This window comes from Tenrec ecaudatus, chromosome 8 (assembly GCF_050624435.1).
Source record: "Tenrec ecaudatus isolate mTenEca1 chromosome 8, mTenEca1.hap1, whole genome shotgun sequence".
Taxonomy (NCBI): Eukaryota; Metazoa; Chordata; class Mammalia; order Afrosoricida; family Tenrecidae; genus Tenrec; species Tenrec ecaudatus.
The window spans coordinates 79,238,395-79,253,716 of NC_134537.1; the positions used below are offsets into that span (position 1 = coordinate 79,238,395).

Sequence of the window (15,322 nt, forward strand, 5' to 3'; positions counted from 1 at the left end):
CAATGTCCGGGGGTGGGACGGGAAAGAGGGGGAGAGCAGAAGGAGAGATAAGCTGGCAGCAATTTGTCTTTTTAATTGGCGCAAATGCTTGCCGGAGAGCTGCGTTGTTATTCTCCGGCTCGGGCTGGACTCTGTCCAGGCTCCTGCCGGGGACATGCACAGTGGGGGGCTCCAAGAGGAGGCCCGGGTTCAAGGAGACAGGGTGGGAGGCAGCGCCCCGGTCGGAGGCGGCTTTTGCTTCTCCGGCATTCCAGAAATTTAAAACAGTAATTCAGTGAACTGAAGTAGACATGGTTTAAAGAATCCACGGAATCTGAAGGACCCTCTGATTCATTCTTCTGCTTGGAGGACGGTCTGCCAGTCCACCCAAAGGAGAGACGTCGACAGGAAGAAGATGGCTGTAGAGCTGCTTGTCGGGAGCTTAGAATTTGATTTTAGAAACAATATTATAACACCCCCCTCCTGCCCGCCCCAAAGCAGTTGCTATGGAGTCAGATCTGATACGTGGAGATTCCATTTGCAGGGGTTTTCATAGCTGAATTTGGGGAAGTAGATCACCAGGCCTTTCTTCTGATGCACCCTTGAGTGTACTTAAATCATCAACCGTTAAAGTCTGCAGGGTAAGGATTTATAGTTAGCAATCTACTTTGGTACTTAGTATCCAGCTGCTGTCTTGGAAACCCCCCAGTGAGGAAGGCTAAGCAGGTCTATCTCATGTTTCAAGTGAGGATAGTGTTGTTTAGGTGAGGTGATGGGACATATCCAAGGATCACCAGCCTGGCTACCAGGATTCCCACCCACGTCTTCTATTTCTGTATCAACGAGATGGCCCACTGGCTCCATTCAGCCCAGAGTGGAGCTGCCTCGGTGGGTTTCTGATGGCTCCACTCAGCCTGGTGAGCCACTGAGGTGCAAGGAGAAAGCTTTGGGTGCAGGGAGCCCAGGCGGTCCTTAGAAGCCTGGTTGGCTTCAAGGATTGATGAAGGCAGGAAGCTGGGGTGGCCTCAGTTAGGGTTGGGGTACTCGGACAGCCAAGGAAATAGATTCCACTGGGCCTGCATGGATGGATGTGTGTGGTAAGGGTACTTTGTAACCAGAAGGCTGTCTCTGGAACCTGGCTCTCCAAGATCGTCATTCAAGAGGATGGCCACGCCATAATTCTCAGAGAACTATTACCTCAATCCAGTTGGTCAGAAACCACCCATTTGACACCTCTGAATGCAAAGCAAAGGAAAAGCCTTTTATTTTGCTTCCTTCAGACACCCAGGGAGTTCTCCTGAGAAGATTGCTCAGCCTGAGTCCCCTGCTCTGGTCCGAGGGCCAGGGCTGTTTGGGACCGAGTGCCCGGTTCCCACAACTCCACCTTCCTGTCTCTAGCAAGCCTTCCACTCCCCAGCTTCCTAGCTTTCAGCAGAGCTCTACCCTCTCCCGGGATTTCCCCAAGGATTCTTTCCTACCACCTATATCATGAAAATTAGCTTGGGGAAGTACTTCCTGATTTATGTTTCCTTGGGTCAGCCGTTCCAAACCAGCAGGTAGAAAGACGAGGCTTTCCACTCTCGTTAAGCTAGTTTCAGAAACCCAAAGGGGCAGTCTACGCTGCCCTTGTAGGATCTCTATGAGTTGGCATTGACTCGGTGGCCGTGAGATTTGGAGCGTGTTTTCTTGTCAGTCTGCTTCCTTCTCGCCACATCTATTTCACCAGGCAGCTGCTATCTCAGTAGGAAGGGGGTAGGATCCAGGGAAGGTTCTGGAAAAGCAGTCTAAGGAAGTGAGGGATCCTCTCCTTTCAGACACCAGGAGACTGAAGAAGAAGGGAGAGAGAAGTAGAGGAGAGCAGGTGGTGGGACTGAGCTTCATGCACCATCCTGGATGAGGGTGGCAAGCCAGGCAGGTGGAGGGGAATACAGGTGGCACGGAAGTCTGGCTTGACTCCCACATGGTGCTTTCTGAGGGCCTCCATATCGGGGAGCCCTGGGAGGAGAGAAATGAGGAGCGGGGTGTGGTTAGAGGGGGCGAGGCCTTGTGCTGGCCCTCTGTGGTATGGATGGGACCCAGAGGTGGGGAGTTAGCTAAGATGGGGGTGCTAGGTGAGCAGGCCAGCGGGTCTAGACTGAGGCTGCGGGGGGAGGGACTCGACAGCTTTTGTCATCTCTCTGGGCTGAGTCAGATGCCCAGCAAGGGATGATGATGGCCTACGCCAGCCATGAAGGCCCTCAGTCTGGGACCAAATGCTCATCCAGCCTAAGAGAGTCCAGGGGTTGGACCAGGCTCACCTCATCTCACCGCCACAGCCCTGTCGAGGGCAGGACCACTAATGTAGCCAGAGGGGCTAGGTGGTCTCCGACCCTCAGTGTGGGCTCCAGAGCACAGGCATCTGTCCACAAAGAGCCCACAGAATATCTTCTGTTTGCTATGCAGGCCTTCGCTCCTCTCTCACCACCCTCATCCCTGCCCTGGCCTGCACGGACATCACTGGACTTCTGTGGTCTCTGCCATCCAATTCGGTGGTTCCTTAGATGGGAAGTTTCCATGTGTAGGGCAAAGTGGGAAGTTGTTGTCGGATGGTCAAATACCAGTATAGGTAAGAGGCCAGGCTAGATGCTGGATAGAGAAAGAAGCGGACTGGATTTTGGTTCTGGGCCTATTTGCTCTCAGATCGAGTCCTCTGGTCTATTCCACAGGTTCCCATTGGTTCCGGTGTCTTAGGGGTCATTCTGGTTCCTGGACTTCAGTAATCCAGCCTCCGCCCTCAGGCTTGCCCCCACTCACCCCCGTCCACACCCTAGGGTGGTTTCTTCTTGCTGTTCTAATTACAGGATTGTTTCACTACCCTTTGGGTTCTCAGCAATCCCGGCCTCTAGACAAGGGCAAGGCAAAAGCACTGCTCGCAGGGTCCCGTTCATACAGGACAGCTGTGTGTGGATCGATCCACCGCTGAGTTCCGGGGAGCGCCACACACACATTCTCTCAGCATGCACTCCACCAAGTGCTGCGCTCCAAGAGCATCAGGAAAGTCAAGGCAGAGAGGTTAGCTCAGGAGGTATGGGCTCCACAGAGGCACTCTTGATAGATCTTCTCCCTGGACTCGGGACAAGCATGAAGGCTTCCTGGGAGGTTTTTAAAGTAAATTGAAAATTGCCCTGCAGAGGTAAAGGCCAGGCAAGTTGTGCTTTCCTCCCACCCCCTATTATGACAAAGAACTGTACCTGCTCATTCCTTAAGGGAGCAAGGGCTGCCCTAGGAGGATTTTTTGGAGAAACTTTACCCAATCCACCCTACTGCCCTGATCCTATCCACTCGGAGTCCATTTTGCTCCCTAAAACACAACTTGAATCCCTCAAGGATGCCGAAATGGCTGTTTTGATGTGCTGTAAATCAAAGAGCATAGAATTCTTTGGAGGAAGGGTAGGGAGATGGAAACACTTCCTTCAGCAGGGTATAGACGTAAAGGGTTGTTCTGAAATAAGAAGCCAACGAAGTGAGCTGTCAGCTAAGTCCACATGGAAGGAGCACACCTGGTCATGTTAGCCAAAGATTGCAAGTTATAAAACCCATGATCAGAGGAGGGAATTGTCTTAGTGCTTAAATGCTGAACACCCATTTGCAGAAGTAAAAGCCCCAAATCTATTTACAGAGTCCCCATGTGGATCAAACCTCCATTGAATTCCCTCAGACACTGACCAGGAATATGGATAGACTTGCTCTCAGACAAAGTGCATTGGAAAGTGGATTACTGCAGATGTGGTAAGATTAAAATTTAATGTATTTTCATTGTTTTCCCTAGTGACCCATTTTTAATTTGATCTAGTTTTTATTATCGTTTGCTTTCTCTTGGGTTGAATTTGTATGTTTTTTCTTTTGTCATTGCGGGAATTTTTTTTGAGTATTATTTTCTTTATATGAAATCCAGGATTGGTCAGTCAGTCTATAGAGACAGTCATTGGATTAAAAGATTTTTAGGGCTTTGAGCGGGGGGAAGTTGGGAGACAATGGAAAGCTAATAATAATGAATATAAGAATGAATAAAATGTTCTAAAATTAATTTATGGTGATGATTACAGAACTCATTTCAATATATTTAAACCATTGAGTTGTATGGTTTATGAATTATATGTCAATCAAACTGTTAAAAAATTAAAGAATTCTAAAAAAAATAAAACAAACAAACCAAAACAAAGCTCAAGAAAGCAAGCAGTGTGTAGACCAAGAGGGAAGCTAAACTGGGAATCCACAAGTTCACATTTCAGGATGTTTGTTTAATAAAGGCTTGTGTGATCTTGAGGCATACTTTGGATTTTCCCTCGAATGACCAGTCCTGACTTCAAAACCCACTGAGCTCAATATTTGGAGGGGATTTCTTTTTTCTGGCTGGACCCCAACAAATGCACTTTCCTAGAACAGTAACACCTCATTTAACAAAGGAGATTTTATGAAGACTCTGAAAATAACTGGGTTGCTAATGTGAGTCCACAAGATCAGTTTGTTGAGAAATTTGGTTTAAACTCAAGCCTGTCCAGCAGCGGTGGCTCCACAACCACCCTGCACACATGCGGTTCACACACTACCTTTCCGGGTATCCTTGCTCCTCATTGCTGGAGGGAGACAGGGCAGGTGATTATTGTGGGGTGTGCCTACTTACAGGAGCCCTGGTGGCTTGGCTGTGGGTTGGTCTGCTAACCACAAGGTTAGCAGTTTGAGACCATCTGCAGCTCCCTGGGAGAAAGACGAGGCTTTCTACTCTTGGAAAGAGTGAAAAGACTTGGAAATCCACAAGGACAGTTCTACCCTGTCCTATAAGGTCATTATGAGTGGGCATCAACTTGATGGCCGTGAATTCGCGGTCTTTTCCCTAGTGAAGTGACCATCCTAAAGAAGTCAAACTTTGCTTCCAGCTCTGAGTAGAATGCTGTCATCGCTGCCAATCTCCAGTCCCCAAATCTCCCTATCCCTTCAGGCTCAGCTCCACTGACTGGAGCAGCTGCCGAGTTCATCCAGGAGTGGAAAGTGAGACTCATCTGGGAACTTGAACATGGGCGATTTATACAGGAAATGGAGTAAAGCCCTGGATGTTGCCCTAAACTTGGGCCACTGGCACTTGGATAACTATTCCTGACTGGAAATCATTTTCTGGAGATAATTCAACAAGATAAAGGCCTTTATTTTCTGTTCCCTGAGGAGAAACTGTCAGTATCAAGTGCCAACCAGATATTCACCTGGATTGGAAACCGGTCACATTGGGGTAGGGTGAGGGTTGGGGGTCTGGTCTCTTGTCCCCAGGTTCCATTCATCTGCACAACCTCAGGGTCTCAGGGCCTAATCTGGGGACAGAAGGAGTCCCGGTAATATAGTTGTTGCGTGTTGGGCTGTGAACTGCAAGGTCAGCAGTTCAAAACCATCCTCGGGAGAAAGACAGGGCTTTCTAGTCCTGTGAAGAGTTAGTCTCGGCAGTCCTCAGGGGGCAGTTCTACTCTGTCTTATAGGGTTAGTAAGAGGCCGCACCAATTCGATGGCAGTGATTTGAGTTGTCCACTCTCCCCGTGCCTCCCTTGGACTTTCCCACCTAGTCCTGGACAAGACAGCAGGAGGCAGGCTCCTGGAAGGAGGAACCCTTGCGGGAAAGAACACACAAGGGAGGCAGGGACGGGACGGATGCTGCCAGCATCTGGGAGTGTGGGACGCTTTCTAATTTGGGGGTAAGGGTCGCTGCAGACTTCTAGGACACTTAAACGTGCTTTAAAAATATATATTTTTCCAATGTGGCTTTTGATGAGACCATAGGGTGAGGCTGAGCTCACCCTGTGCTGAGACTGTCCCCAGTGAAGTGGAGAAAGTGGGGCATCTCACCTCTGGGGCTGGCAGGAACCCTCCGGATGAGGTGAGGTGGTGCCCGCTGTGTACCGGACAAAAGGGAAACCACCATTTCCCAGCAGGTGGCGGTAAAGTGTCTTGGCGCAAGGCACCTCTTTCTAATTCACACAAGTGTCTTTAGCAGTTTGTGATGGGCTAGGTAGGGCTAGGGATGTAACTTAAATTCCAAAACCAAACTCACTGCCGTCGAGTTGATTTGGACTCATGAAGACCCTATAGGGCAGATAGAACTGCCACTGTGAGAAAGCCTCATTTTTCTCGCAAGGACCCACTGGTGATTTCGAACCACTGACCTTGAGGAACACAGCCCAACTTGCAACCATGACACCATGAGGGCTCCTTGGGGTGTAACTTAGACATCACACGATTGTACTTCATCATTTGACAGATGTGGGGTATGACCTGCCAGTGAATTAGATCTGTGGAAATGGGATTATGTTTGTCTTGGTTAGCCTCAGAGAGGAGGAGTCAGACCAAGGAGACATATTTTGGTCCGACACCAAAAAAAATATTAAGCTTGAGTGGGTGATTACTTCCTAGTGATATTGTTGGAGGCACTAAAACAATAGATGGAATTTGGTTAGATGGCTTTTATGGATCTTTTCCAACTCAGAGAGGCAGCGTAATTATTTTACAAAAAGAAAGGCGGTGACAAGATCGTGAGTGCCGCAAGCAGTAAATATGCCTACTCTAACATAATACCCAGCCCAGATGACCCCCAAGCCGAACAAAAATACACAAACCCACTGCTATCAAGCTGATTCCAACACATACCGTTGTTAGGTGCCATTGAGTCGATTCAGACTCAGTGACCCTATGTACAACAGAACGAAATGCTGCCTGGTCGTGCACCAGCCTCACAATTGTTCTTATGTTTGAGCTCATAGTTGCAGCCCCGGTGTCCATCCATCTTGTCCAGAGCCTTCCTCTTTTTTGCTGCCTCTCTACTTTACCAAACATGAACATGCCCAACACATAGAGACCCTGTGTAGGGTTTCTGAGGCTTTGTAAATCTTTACAGGAGCAGACAGCCTCATCTTTCTTCCTGGGAGAGGCTGGTGGATTTGATCCACTGACCGTTCAGTTAGTAGTCCAATACTTATCCAACAGCACAACCAGGGCTAGGCACTTCATAAACGTGAGAGTGGAGATCACTGTCTCACTGACTTACAGCGATCCTGCAAGATAAGGTAGAACTGCCCGGTGGATTTCTGAGACTATAACTCTTTACAGGAGTAGAAAGCCTCCTCTTTCTCCGGAGGTGTTTTTTCAACTGTTGAACTTGAAGTTAGCGGTGCAATGCATAACTGGTATGTTTCCCAAGCCTCCTGGCAGTAGAGATGGAGGTCTTATTCAACACAGGAGAAATAGGGAACTGAGATAAAGCCGCCCAGGTGACCAACTTGTGAGGTCCATTATCATTTCGCTGATGGTCTCCCCCCCACCCCGCCCTGGTTATCTGATCTAGGCCAAACTCCAATCTCTAATCACCTTCAGCCTCTACTGGACAGAATAGTCAGGGATTGAGCCCCAACCCCAGCCTCTCTTTAGTCCGCGTGATCACCCTCAGGAGACGAGCAAGCAGGGGTGACGTAGAGGCTTTAAAACAGTCTGGAGAGCTGGTCTAAATCCAGCTGAGGATTACAAGTACCCTAAAAATACCAGCCCCACTCCTGTGACCCACACTCCAGCCCCACCGTCAGAAATTCCTGACAGTAACCATACGCCACCACGCTGTCAGTCAAAGAAAACTTGGCAAATGTCAGCCACAGTTGCTTGTAATCTTCAGGGAGTGAGGCAGTGCCAGAAGTGACCGCTTTCTTTATCCACATGACGCAGATATAAACAATAACGGCGAATAATGACAGGGGGATCCTTCTAGGCCAGCCTCCCAAAGCCATCTCACCCAAGTAAAGTTCCCCTCGGGCTGAGGGTCTTAATGGCTCTCGGGATTGCTTCTTCTCACTCTTATCTTCCAAGGCAGGAGCACCTCCGTGAAAGACATTTTTTGGTGCCATGTTCTGGATGTCGCGGTAATCCTATCATTTATGTCTGCAGACAAGGAGATCAAAGGCCCTGGAATACAGAAAACATGTCAGGATAGGCAGTTTTACATCCATTAACACTGACAAACGCTTTGTCGAGTGGATGGACCAGCCAGATAGCTGCCCTTCTGGGACCAGAGAGCTGCAGGCAGTGAAATGGACGGGAGTGGCCCTGCATGGGAAGCCCCTGGCCACACAGACACAGAGCCGAAAGGAGGACCAGGCTATGCAGAGGCTGAGTGGAGAAGCAGTGGTGCCCGAGGCACGGGGAGCTGGGGGCTTAGACCCCCCAGTCTCCATCAGTGCCGGCCCATCTCTCTGACGCGCGCACATGATGCTTCTTCAATTTTATGAAAAGTGCAGTCCAGGGAATGGTCTCAAGTTGAAACTGTGAAAGACCTCGAGGCCCTTCTGTGTAGACCTTCTGGAAACACTAGTGACTGACAGAGAGCCCAGCATAGAATGAGGAAGGGAAAATCCGGAGAGAAAGGAGGGTAGAGAAAAAGGAATGGGGAAGAAAAGGCAGAAAACAAAGCTAGTGTCCTCTGTCTTCTTTCTTAAGAGACATCAAGAAGGTAGAGCTAACCTGCGGCTGGACCTGCTGCCAGTGGGGCCACCATCCTGTGCTCCCTTGAATCCTGCTGAGGAGAAAGTTCTTCCTGGTCAACCTGGTCAAATGAAATCCCCACATTTTCCTTGACTTCCTGGGGGTCACTGTGCAGCCTGAGAGGCAGAGTCCCTGAGGGGGCTCAAAGTTCCTATAGACTGTGCGAGAACACAGACCAACATTGTCCCCCAAAAGGAGAAGGCTTAAGTGGCTATGTGTGAGTTCGCCTTTCTGTCTGACTCTGTGTGTGTGTGTGTGTGTGAGAGAGAGAGAGAGAGAGAGAGAGAGAGAGAGAGAGACAGAGACAGAGAGAGAGAGAGAGAGAGAAAGAGAGAGAGAGAGAGACACCCCCCTGGGAGCTTCTCTCTCTCTACTCACTCCCTGTGAGATATTTCTGAGGAGAAGCCACATGAAGTTACCCTGAGGCAGTCAGAGTTTAGAGCTGAAGGAACCACATGGAGACCCCTGCCAGTGAGGAGATGCTTAAAACACTACTGGACCCACAAGACTTCCCACCCACTGGCCTGTGATCTTCCTGCATTTGGCATCATTGCATGTGTTTCATGAGTCAGAAGAGGACTTTATAGGAGATATGGGCTAATATCAGATTTATGGACTTGATCTGGACTGGGCTGGGATGTTTTCTCAATATTTAATTGCTCTTTATATATAGCTCTTTCTTATACACATATGAGTGTCTATGAATTTGTTTCTCTAGTCTACTTAGACTAACACAATATTGCAAACTCATGTAGATGGAATCAATTTAGATGAAACAAACAAACAAACAAAAATAACAGACAAAGCAATGATTTTTTTCACCCCAAATGCTGGTTTGTAAGGAAAAAGAAGTTTCTTAGAAGGAGCTCAAGAGACAGACCGGGCTTCTGAACTCATCTGAGGCGCTCTCCCAAGCATCCCCACATGTGGGACTGCTGGTATCTTTGCTGTTTTCATTTGTGTTTACCTTCCACTCCCCTAATACATTTCCTTTCATTAATACAGATCTACTTATATCTCCTATAAATTATGACTGAGGTAACTTTTTCACCCTCCTCTCATCCTAAACAGAAGCAAAATGAAGAAATGAGCAAGAGACAGCAAGCTGGAGAAGGAACGTGTGCCTCGGAGGTGACTGGGCAATAGCCAAGGGGTGTGTGTCTGTGAGAGCAAGTGTGCCATGGTGGGGGGGGAGGGGCGGGCGGTGGTCAAGGGAAGTCCGGACAGAGAAGCACAGAACTCTGGGAAGAGCGCGCGCACAACAAGGACACAAGTCCTTCAAGAGAGAAATAGGGAGATGCTGGGGGTACACTGTGGGCTTCCCAATGCTTGAAACCACCAGATGGCACTCTTCCAGAGCAGTTTTGCTGCTATAGCTAAGAGAGTCTGCATGGTGTAGTGGTTACCAGTCGGGCTGCTAGCTGCCAGGTCAATGGTTTGAAACCACTGGCCGCTCTGCCGGAGGAAGTCTGACCTTTCTTTCTTTTTTTTTTTTTTAAACCTTTTATTAGGGACTCATACAACTCTTATCACAATTCATACATACATCAATTGTATAAAGCACATCTGTACATTCTTTGCCCTCATCAATTTCAAAGCATTTTTGCTCTCCACTTAAACTCTTTGCATCAAGTCCTCTTTTTCCCCCTCCCTCCCCACTCCCCCTCCCTCATGCACTATTTTGTCATATCTTGCCCTGTCCAGCATCTCCCTTCACCCCCTTTTCTGTTGTCCGTCCCCCAGGGAGGAGGTCACATGTAGATCCTTGTAATCAGTTCCCCCTTTCCAACCCACTCACCCTCTACCCTCCCAGTATCGCCACTCACACCCCTGGTCCTGAAGGTATCATCCACCCTGGATTCCCTGTGCCTCCAGCTCCTATCTGCACCAGGGTACATCCTCTGCTCTATCCAGACTTGCAAGGTAGAATTCGGATCATGATAGTTGGGCGAGGTTGCGGAGGGGAAGAAGCATTTAGGAACTGGAGGAAAACTGTATTCTTCATCGGTGCTATATCACACCCTGACTGACTCATCTCCTCCCCTAGACCCCTCTGCAAGAGGATCTCTAGTGGCCTACAAGTGGGCTTTGGGTCTCCACTCTGCACTTCCCCCTTCATTCACTATGGTAAGATTTTTTTTTTCTGATAATGCCTGATACCTAATCCCTTCGACACCTCGTGATTGCACAGGCTGGTGTGCTTCTTCCATGTGGGCCTTGCTGGGAAGTCCAACCTTTCTACTTGTGTAAACAGAGTCTCGGAAACTCATGGGGCAGTTTTACTCTGCCCTACCTGGTTGCTGTAAGTCAGCGTTGACTTGACGGCACTTGAGTGAGAAGGGACGCTCTAGCTGGCCCCGTGGGCTAAGCATTGGGCTCCGTCCTGAAAAGGGAGTGACTCAAAACCACTGAGGCTCCAGGTAGATGCAGGAGATGCATTAGGCAAGTCTACTGCATAAGACCTCTTTAGAGTATTGACGAGCAAGGATGCTACTTTGAAGACTAAGTTGGGCCTGACCCAAGCCAGGGTATTCTCCATTGTTTCGTACACTTGTGAAAGTTGGCCATTGGGTAAAGAAGACCTTAGAAGAATGGATGCATTTGAATGGTGGTGTTGAAGACGAATGTTGAAAGTACCTGGACTGCTACAAGGACAAGCAACACTGTCCTGGAAGAAGTGCTCCTTAAAGGCAAGGATGGCAAGACTTCGTCTTACATGCATGTTGTCAGGAGACACCACTCACCCGAGAAGGACATCGTGTTTGGTAAAGTGGAAGGGTGGAGAAAAGGAAGTCCCTCAGGAGGTGGACTGACCCCGTGGCTGCATCAATGTGCTCAGGTGTAGGAACAATAGCGAGGATGGGCAGGACGGTGCAGTGCTCCCTTCTGCTGCGCATGGGGTCGCTGTGGTCGGAGGCGACTTGATGGCACCAACGACTACAACAACAGATGTTGAGGCTGTCTGCGCCGTAAAGATGTACGATTCCCTATACTTGAAGGAACAGGTCCCCTATGACTCAGAATCGATTCAATGACTGATTTTTTTAAAAGGGACTCTCCAAAGGATCTCAGGTGATGCAGTGGTTAAAGCACTTGACTGCTAACCAAGATATTGGTGGTTCCAACCCACCAGTCCCTCTGGGGAGAAAGACGTGGGAATCAGTGTTCGAAACCCTATGGGGTAGTTCGCTAGGAGCCCTGGTGGCTTAATGGTTATAATTAGGCTGCAACCTACAAGGTGGGCAGTTCAAATCACCAGCTGCTTGTCGGGAGAAAAACAGAGTTGTCTACTCCTATAAAGAGTTAATGTCTCAGACACCCACAGGGGCAGTTCTCCCCTGCCTACAGGGTCACTATGAGTCATTGTCGACTCGATGGCAGTGGGTTTGGTAGGGGCTGTTAAGGGCTCCTCAAAGGAGTCCTGGTGGCCCAAATGGTAAGATCTGGTGATCTACTCCTGGGAAGATTGTTGCTATAAAGTGCTGACCAACAGCGACCTTATTCACAGCAGAAAGAAATGCCGACTGGTCCTGCCCCAGCCTCAACTGTTCCTTTGCTTGGGCCATTGTTAGTCTGGAGGGCCTTCCCCTGCTTCAGTGCCCCTCTGCTCTACAGACTACCACCCAGAAAACCCTGTGAGTAGTTCTATTCTCTTACATGGGGTCACTCTGAGTCAGAATTGACCTAAGGCACCGCCACTAGCACCAAGGGGAGCTTCCGGGGCGGGGCGAGGAGCATAACAGGCTCTCGCTCAGAGGTAAGATGCAACTTTGAAGTGTCAGGATCTCTCTGCTTTCTGATATTCATGCGGATTTCCACCTCACAGCCGAGGCCAGTTAGCCACCACTCTCATGCCAAACTTGACTTCAATCAGTAGCACGTTAAGGACTGTCACAAAGGGATACCATTGCGGATGTCAGGTGCCGCTTGGCTGAAAGAGCTCATAAAGCATAATCCAAGAACCTGGACTGTATGGAGACGAAGGTGGCATCAGGATCAGAGGAAGACTCATGATCAGCCTGCGACCTGCGGATGGCACCGTCATGGGTGCTGGAAGCCCAGAGGACTCAAAACACTTAGTGACCAAGACAAAAAACCACAGCCCTCGGGATGGATTAAACCTGAACAGAAGGAAAATAGAAACTCGTCAATGCGCAGCATCATGATCGATGGAGAGAAATACTGACGTTGTCACATATTTCATGTACTTGGATCCACATGTGAACAGCTGTCAAGAAATCAAATGACTTATTGCAGTGGGCAAATGCGCTACACTTTCTAAGTTAAAAAGTACAGATGCCACTTTGAAGACTAAAGCGTGCTTGGTCCAAGGCACGGTATTTTCAGTAGTTTCATATGCATGTGAAAGTGAGTAATGAATAAGGGGCGCGTTTGGATCATGGTGCTGGGAAGACTAGTGAATACGCCATGGGCTTCCAGACAAATGAACAAAGTTGTCTTGGAGGAAACGCAGCAAGAATATTCCTTAGGAATGAGAATGGGCCTGATTGGTGGTGGTGCTCTTATATCAGTCAGGGGCAGAGCAGACTGGCAGCCCTTTGCTCATCCTAGCTTGATGCCTAGATCGTGGCCAGAGCTGTTTCATGCCTAGGACACATTAAAAAAATGAGAATGGGAAGACTTCATGGCACATACTCTGAACATGTTATCGGGAGGAACCAGCCATGGCGAAGAGCATCATGCTTGGTAAAAATGTTGTCAGAATAGTTGCCGTCAGCTCAGCAGAAGCGGAAGGAGTTTTCCAAAGATACACAGAAGATGTTCAGAGAAGAGAAGTGGCCTATTTCTAATCGATCACACACAGTGACTATTGTCTATTGGCCTACCTCTGAAGCAATGGGTCCCTCTCCTATAGTGAAAGATGGTTCAGGATAAGCCACCCAGCTGACGATGCTCGGAGAAAAGTAAAGAATATTCCAAGTGAGGACACTAAGCAATATTCCAAGTGAGGACACTAATATGGAAACATCTTAAATAACAGGGTTTTTTGGGGGAGGGGTATCAGGCATCATTTAATTCTTTTCAATAATATTAAAAAAACTCTTTCTTGTAACATAGTCTAGTTTTGTGTACTTGTTTAATTGTTCTTATTAACTGTAACTATTAACTATATGACACAATAAACTACTTTTCAGTATATCTTTTTTTTGGGGTACTTAAAGCGGCCATGGGGGCAGTAATCTTGTTCAGTGAGTTGAATCCCACCACGGACTCCACCCCTGTCCCTTTACACCCAGTCCAGTTGACACAAAGTGTAACAGGGTCCATTTCTTTTTATCAGATGGGGTTCGTTTGTCCAGTGTGTGAGTTTGTACATGATTTGTTAATATTTTCCTTCAGGGCCCTTTTGTTACAATATTACTCCACTGAGTTTTCAAGGAGGGTCAGAAATCATGAATCAGCTGCCTTCCTGCTCCTAAGAAACACACCTGCCAGAGCAGCTCCAGACCATGACTCCCACCGCCCGGGCTCCACCAAGCATCATGTTTGGCCTCGTAACCTCAGAGACCTGGGGCACTGGGGAAGGGGACTTTCAGGGTTCCTACAGATGAGCGCTAGACTCTAGAAGAGAATTCACCTCGCACATTTTAATGAAAAGATTTTTTTTCTGACCAGTTAGTATTTAAGAAAATTAAAGTTAGAACCTTTTCTCCTCCCCGTAGCATTGCCTGGCATCTTCCCCCTGTGCCCCAGAGCTCCTTCGCACGTTCTGCTAGGGAAAGGAATTGGATGGGAGCATGGGAGCAGAGGTAAACTCAGCAGAAACATCTACAGTGGCTATAACTGTGCACCGTTTCCCAGAGGAAATGAAAGGGGATCAGGAAGTGTTCCTGAACCCCCACAGGCAAGTTAGCATGTCATGCAACACAGGTGCCTGACTAGGACAGGCTAGGGGTTCAATTTTCCCCAAAAGCTCTAGGAAGCTGGAGACCAACTGTCATAGGAGACTGCAAGGCAGGTCTTGAAATCGTGAAGTAGATCAAACTCAAGAGAAAGAGGGGGTAACATAATACAGGAAATGTGGAGCAGAAAAGTGGATGACCTGGGGGCTCTCGACCTCCCCTCAAGGGAAGTGAGGCCAACGGATCATAAGAAACAGAGATGCCGTGGGCAGGTACAAGACCATCCTGCTTCTTTCCTTCCTCCTGTGGAGGCTGCCCTGTACGGGTAGGCAGCACAGGCAGCAAGCTCGCTGCTCAAATGGAAACTTCTGGTCTCAGCCTCATTCGAGGATTCTTAGAGGATAGAGTCTGTGAATGCAGTAGAGAGGCTGCTGTGTCTATTTGAAACTCAGACCCTGATTGTGCAGTTTGGGAATTATCCAGACAGCTCGCTTTCTCACCCTATGAGCTCTTGCTACCCACTCTTAGTTTTTAAGTTGACGAGGTCTTGCGTGGTGGAAATGAAATGGGAAGAAAGGTAGACCTTTTGAGTGGGATGTCTAGTAGCCAGTGTTGGCCAAGGAGAGGGGCTCTAAACCCAATCACACCAAGAACCTGAAGCTTTCAATGAAGTAGTCCATCTCTAAGCAGTTATTTACCGACTCTTCAACCCTTCCCCACAAAAGCCCTAAACACCAGCTAATAATACTGCTATTGAATTGGGCCTCACATGTGATAAAATGTGAGTGGTGTAGTGGTTACACGTTGAGTTGTGACCTGCATGGTTGGCAGTTCACAACCAGCACCAGCTGGATTGGGCTTTCTACTCCAGTAAATAGTTAGTCTCAGAAACCCACAGGGGTTCACTATGAGTCAGCATTGATTTGATGGCAGGG

General features: G+C 48.5%; 1 non-coding gene across 1 annotated transcript; it reads left to right on the plus strand.

Moving 5' to 3' along the window:
- Positions 1-13,005: 13,005 nt before the first annotated feature.
- LOC142455902 (small nucleolar RNA SNORA48) lies at positions 13,006-13,144 on the plus strand. Its single transcript, XR_012786012.1, has one exon. It is a non-coding gene; the product is annotated as a small nucleolar RNA SNORA48 (small nucleolar RNA).
- Positions 13,145-15,322: the final 2,178 nt, after the last annotated feature.